The sequence below is a fragment of the Vigna unguiculata genome, chromosome 3, assembly GCF_037176805.1.
Source record: "Vigna unguiculata cultivar grain cowpea cultivar isolate G323 ecotype 2 chromosome 3, ASM3717680v1, whole genome shotgun sequence".
In the NCBI taxonomy this organism is placed as follows: domain Eukaryota; kingdom Viridiplantae; phylum Streptophyta; class Magnoliopsida; order Fabales; family Fabaceae; genus Vigna; species Vigna unguiculata.
The window spans coordinates 30,167,272-30,173,549 of NC_140794.1; positions in this window are offsets into that span (position 1 = coordinate 30,167,272).

The window sequence follows — 6,278 nt, forward strand, 5'->3', positions numbered from 1 at the left end:
CGCTTACTTGGGGTAAGGGTAGGGAACTTAAACGAATTAAGCACAAGATAAGGGTGTTCGACCCAGGCCGCTTACTTGGGGTAAGGGTGGGGAACTTAAACGAATTAAGCACAAGATAAGGGTGTTCGACCCAGGTCGCTTACTTAGGGTAAGGGTGGGGAACTTAGGGAAAAAAGACACGGTGAGGAAAAAGAGTACACCCGGGGTTACAAGTATTGGTTCGATTACAATACACATTCAGCTGAAGTAGAACATGAGGTGGGATACATTCCAAGTGTTGGGAATCTCTTCCTAGATAATTGTTCTAGGCGATAAGCTCCTCCTCCTGCATCTTCGCATATGCGGTACGGGCCGTCCCAATTGGCGGAGAACTTGTCATCCTTCTTTCTAGCACTGCTGGCCATTCTCCATACTAGGTCCCCGATGACGAATGATCGTGGACATAGATTTGCATTATATTTCCTGGCAGCTCGTTGTTTGGCAGCTAAATTGCGTATCTGGGCTTTTTCTCTAAGTTCGGGTAGAAGGTCGAGATGTAAGGCCATGTTTTGGTGATTGTGGGTTGGGTCGTATAGTTCTCGGCGTAGGGATGGTTCGCCAATTTCTACTGGAATCATGGCGTCTGCGTCGTAGACTAGGCTGAATGGGGATTCGTTTGTTGATGATTAGGGGGTGCATCTGTAAGCCCGTAGTACTTCTATTAACTCTTCAGGCCATCGGCCTTTTGCGGTATCCAATCTCTTGCGCAGCTCCACGAGGATAACTTTATTTGCCGCCTCTGCTTGTCCATTGGTTTGTGGATGTTCTACAGAACTTGTGATGGGCTTGATGCCTAGGCCAGTGTAGAATTTGGCTAACTCTTTGTCAATAAATTGTCGGCCATTGTTTGTGATGATGGTATGTGGTACACCATATCTGCATATAATGTCCTTCCACACAAATTGTTGAACTTGCTGGGCCGTGATGGTATTTAGTGGCTTGGCTTCGATCCATTTAGTAAAATAATCGACGGCTACAATTAGGAATTTTACCTGCCCCTTGCCAGGTGAAAAGGGGCCGAGAATGTCCATTCCCCACTTAGCGAATGGCCATGGGGACAGTATGTGGTGTAGTTGTTCTTGTTTCTGGTGAATAAGGTTGCCATGTTTCTGACATGGCTTGCATTTCCTGACATGATCCTGGCAGTCTGCTTCTATGGTCGGCCAGAAGTACCCGGCTCTAAGAACTCTGGTAGCCATGGTGCGTGCACTAGAATGATAACCACAGATACCTTTGTGTAGCTCTTTGATGATATATTGGGCTTGCACGTTATATTGGAGTCGGTTTTGCACGTTAATCTCTTGACGCCTACCTCGCGGGCTAGGGAAAGGCCAACGAGGATGGCTTCGTATTCGGCTTGGTTATTTGACATTTTGAAAGCAAAGTGAAGGGATTTTTCAATGAGGATGTCGTTGGGGCTTTCTAAGACGATGTCGGCGCCGGCACCCCTTGGATTTGAGGAACCATCTACATAAAGTGTCCACTGGTCCTCTATAGGTGTTTGTTGTAGGTCATTGATGAAGTCTAAGAGACACTGGGCTTTGATGGGGCCGTGGGGTTCATAGCGGATGTTGAATTCTGATAGTTCCACGGCCTATGATGACATGTGATATCGCTGTCGTTAGGCGATCAAATTACCACTACTTTAGCAACTTCAGTATTGCCAGTTAGTAGTGAACAAAATAGTTAGGGTTAAGATAACCCTGAGTCGTCTCACAACGAATACGGAATTGATCTCAAATATTTGATTCTTAAAAATGCAATTAAAACTAGCAACTATAAAAATAGGGGGATTTTGATGTGCAAAGAAAATGACACGGAAGATTGTAAACACAGTAATAGTAAATAGATCAATTCCACTGCTTTTTCTAAATAAGATTCTTCATTGGTTATCTAGAGATTATTGTTAAATTAATTATTGTTGTTGATTTACAAATCAATCAATGTAAAGACTCAATTCATTTGTTGGCATCCTCACTTTTAATCAAAGTACAGTCTCAATTAAAAGTGAGAATTGTTAGATTGTCCATAGTAAATTCAATCAAAGTACAGTCTCAATTAATTTTACTATGCCTAATCATGTCTATTCCTTTGTTTCTTTACCAAATAGAAAACTTAATTAATCAAAGTAAAGTCTTGACTAATTTTAGTTAAAGTAGTTACCTCTAATCAAATTAAAGTCTCAATTATTGGCAAAAACTTATTTAATCAAATGAAAGTTTCTAAACAAAATCAAAGTAAAGTCTCAATTTAATTTAAAAACCTTTTAACTCATATGATTAGCATGCATGTAGATTTAAAATCATTATTTTCTATTCGACTAAGAAGCAAAGGACATAGATAAACAAAAACCACAACAATAATCAAAATAACAAAACATATAAATTCATCTAACCTCAGAATCCAGTTAAGAAATTATAGGGGAATCAACCCTAAAAGCTTAGCCCTCCATGGCTTTGATGGAATACATGATAATATGATGAAGGAAAGAAAATAAAAAGAAAAGAGAGAATGAGAGATGTGATGGACGACGGAGTCTGCCAAAACTAGAGAGTTCTAAGTGTCTTCGTTGTAAGTTGTAAGTTCCCCCGCTTCTGCTCCCTTAAGTCTCTTTATATAGGCTTCCACTGGACTTTAGGCTTTATCTGTCAGTTGCTAAAATCTTTTATTTTTATTTAATTAATTAGCAACTTAATTCCTGTCCAATTTCCAATTCTGCCCCTCTCATTTAACACATATTTGCAGTTTTGACCAGAGTTGACTGTTGACTTTGACCAGTTGACCAAAGTTGACCAGTTGACTAGAGTTGACCAGTTTGACTGTCCTATCAGATGCTGACACGTGGCGTAGAGTACTCTCTCTCTCCAGAATTAGGGTTTGCTGCTCCTTCCTCCTTCCTCCCTTGGCTGTGCGTGACGGCGCGGTTGACGGCAATGGCGGCTGCTCTGGCGGGCGTGGTGGTGCTGCTGCGTCATGGTCCGTGAAGAAAAGATGGTGGCTGAACTGTGGTGGTGCGGTGCAGATGCTGTAATGGAGGCGCGCCAGTTTGCTTCGCGGAGGTGTGCGGAGCTGCGCAGGTTCGCGCTGGCGGTGTGCGACGGTGTTGTTGTGGTTGCCGTGGCTGCTGTAGAGATGGTGAAGTTGCGATGGAGATGCGCTGGTGGCGGCTGCCATGGTGATGGAAGGAGATGGAGGCTAGGGTTTGGGAGGTTGAAGGTGATGACGTGGCAACATGTTATTGGCTGAATTTTGAGTTGCTAGATCATGACACATGTCTTTATCTGATTGGTTAATTTAATAAGTGGAGGATTGCCACATGGCATGATCTGAGTGAGTTGGGTTTAAGTGGTAGGAGGGGTGCAACTTAGTGAAAACTGGGGGTGCAGAACAGGTTTTTTGTGGTCCACTTGCAGGAGGAGTGCGCAAATAAAATCTGGGGGTGCATTTAGCTCCTGATTTATTCTTTTCCAGAATTTCTGGATTTTTGGACTTATTTTGTAACTTTGAATATTTCAAAATCACACTATTAATTGACCAAAAATAAATTCCAGCTGCATTAACAAACGTTAGAATATCCAATAATATTTTATGCAATTAAAATCAATTTTTACGCCACTTTTACCAAACTTACTCAATAAATCCAATAATCACAAATCCTAATTAAATCAATCTTTAAGCATAGAAAATTCAATTAAATCTCCAAATTTAAATATTAAATGAGGGCAAAAATCTGAACTCATCACACACCCACACTTATCCTTTTGCACTCCTGGGCAAAATTGAACAATTTCAAAACTTTATTCTGAGGTCTTTTATTCCATATTTTCAGTGGATTAAAGAAATGAATACAAATGGAAACAGATCAATCTTCTAGAAATCATGTTGTCATGCACAAACAAATGGATAAAATTCTGTTTTTCACACATGAGTTAATCTTTTGAGTTTACAAGATAATCAAATATGAAAGAGAAACACTCAAGTTAAATGTATATTTTCTCACCAAAATTCGCTCAAGTGTTTTGGCTTATGTTCTCACTCAAAATACCCATGCAAGTAAACACTCTTAATGCTTAGCAAGACTCTAATATTCACAGCTTTCAGAAAACATGCATTCAAAAATCATGAGGACTTTTCACAGGTTATAATGAGGCCAAGGCAAAGGTAGGAAAAACTTTAGGATTTGTGTGTTTTTGAAATAGTAAGGAAGAAAGAGTTAAGGAGCATAGTTTCAAAAACAATCTCTTTTTTTTTTCTTTGTTTCTTTTTTCTCTTTTATCCTTTGTTGCTCTTTTTCAGACAACAATCATTACAACACTATGTCATCAACAATTATTTTCCTTTTGCCATTTTTATAATTTTGTGGGGGAAATACTCACCCCCACACTTTATTCCTCAACCAATCTCAACATAATCCACTAGCTCCTTCTTTCTCCCTAAGGTAAGGAAAAACATGGCCTTTTTCTTTTTAAGATTTAGCAATATGCTCAAAACAAGAAAAAGAGGTTTAAGCTCAAGGGGCTGCCAATGGATCAATGTCATGGTTAGCTTATTTGGCCAAGTAGCTAAAAACAAGAAATGCCTCAGTCATATCAAATCATGCATGTTCACCTAAGATGCAAAACAACAGAATCAAGCTAAACATTTGAGTACCAACAAGACATGAGCAAGTCACACAAGAAAAATAGGAATGACACATGGTAGTTCATCCTTACAATAAAGCTCAAAACTCACAAGGTCAAAAACTCTTTCACAAAAGATTTATTCCAGAAACTCTCACATCAACTCAATCAGTAAATCACAGAAACAATCCATTCATAGCACATGACTCTTATTTTCCAAGAATTATGATCGTTCCAATTAGTAAATCAAATCCCAAAAATCCAATGTCAATATGTTTTATTGAAAACTTTTTTTTTTAATAAAAACAAATAGAAAACAAAATTTAGAAAAGAAAGAAAACAAAAATAGAAAACAAAATCAGAAAAGGGGGAAATCTCCCCACACCCCCACACTTTATCCATGCATTGTCCTCAATGTATTCAATATGTATAAAATGCAAAGAAAAAGTATGAAGTGTACTTACCTCCTCAAGGTGGAAGGTATGAGGGAGAAGTCAAGTTCATCCCATCCATCGTCTTATTCAGCATATCTTGATTTTCATTGAATATCCGAAGACGATGCCCATTAACTTTAAAAGTTCTTGCTGAAGATTCTTCCTTGATCTCCACCGCTCCATAAGGGAAGACTTCTGTAACAATGTATGGTCCTTCCCAAGTAGAGCGCAACTTACCACTCATGTGACCAAGTTTGGATTTGTATAGTAATACCTTCTGGCCTACCTTGAAATCCTTTCTAGCCACAAGCTTTTGGTCATGGAACTTCTTGGTTTTCTCTTTGTAGAACTTTGAATTTTCATAGGCTGCAAGCCTAATCTCCTCTAGTTCTTGCAACTGAAGTTTTCGCTCATTTCCTGCTTTTTCCAAATCCAAGTTGCATGCTTTCACGGCCCAATAGGCCGGATGTTCAATCTCCACAGGTAAATGACAAGCCTTTCCAAAAACCACCCTGAAAGGTGACATACCTATAGGTGTTTTGTAGGCTGTCCTGCGTGCCCAAAGTGCATCATCCAATCTTGTGGCCCAATCCTTAGCTTGATTCTTTCATATTTGGAGAAGGAATGAGGAATAGCAGAAACAGCCAAATAGTTAACAATGTCAGCAAACCAAGGTTCAGGAAACATACCTTTCACAGCAGTCAATGCTAGGAGGAGTTCATCAGGAAAGTCATCCTTAATAGGAATGTTATCTTCTCCATTTTCAATCCTGCTAAGATGGTCGGCTACTAAGTTATGTGCTCCATTTCTGTCTAAAATCTCAATGTCAAACTCTTGGAGCAGTAGCATCCATCTGATCAACCTTGGTTTCGAATCTGCTTTCTTAAGAAGGAATATTAATGTTGCATGATCAGTATAAACAATTACCTTGGAACCAAGTATATACGGTCTGAATTTGTCCAAGGCAAACACAATAGCCAATAATTCCTTCTCAGTCGTGGTGTAGTTAGCCTGCGCTGTGTCCAACGTTCTGGAAGCATAATATATCACATGTGATAGCTTCCCATCTTTTTGTGCAAGCACCGCTCCTACTGCAAAGTTTGATGCATCACACATCAACTCGAATGGTAATGTCCAATCAGGTGGCTAGATGATAGGAGTGGTGGTAAGCGCCTTTTTCAATGTA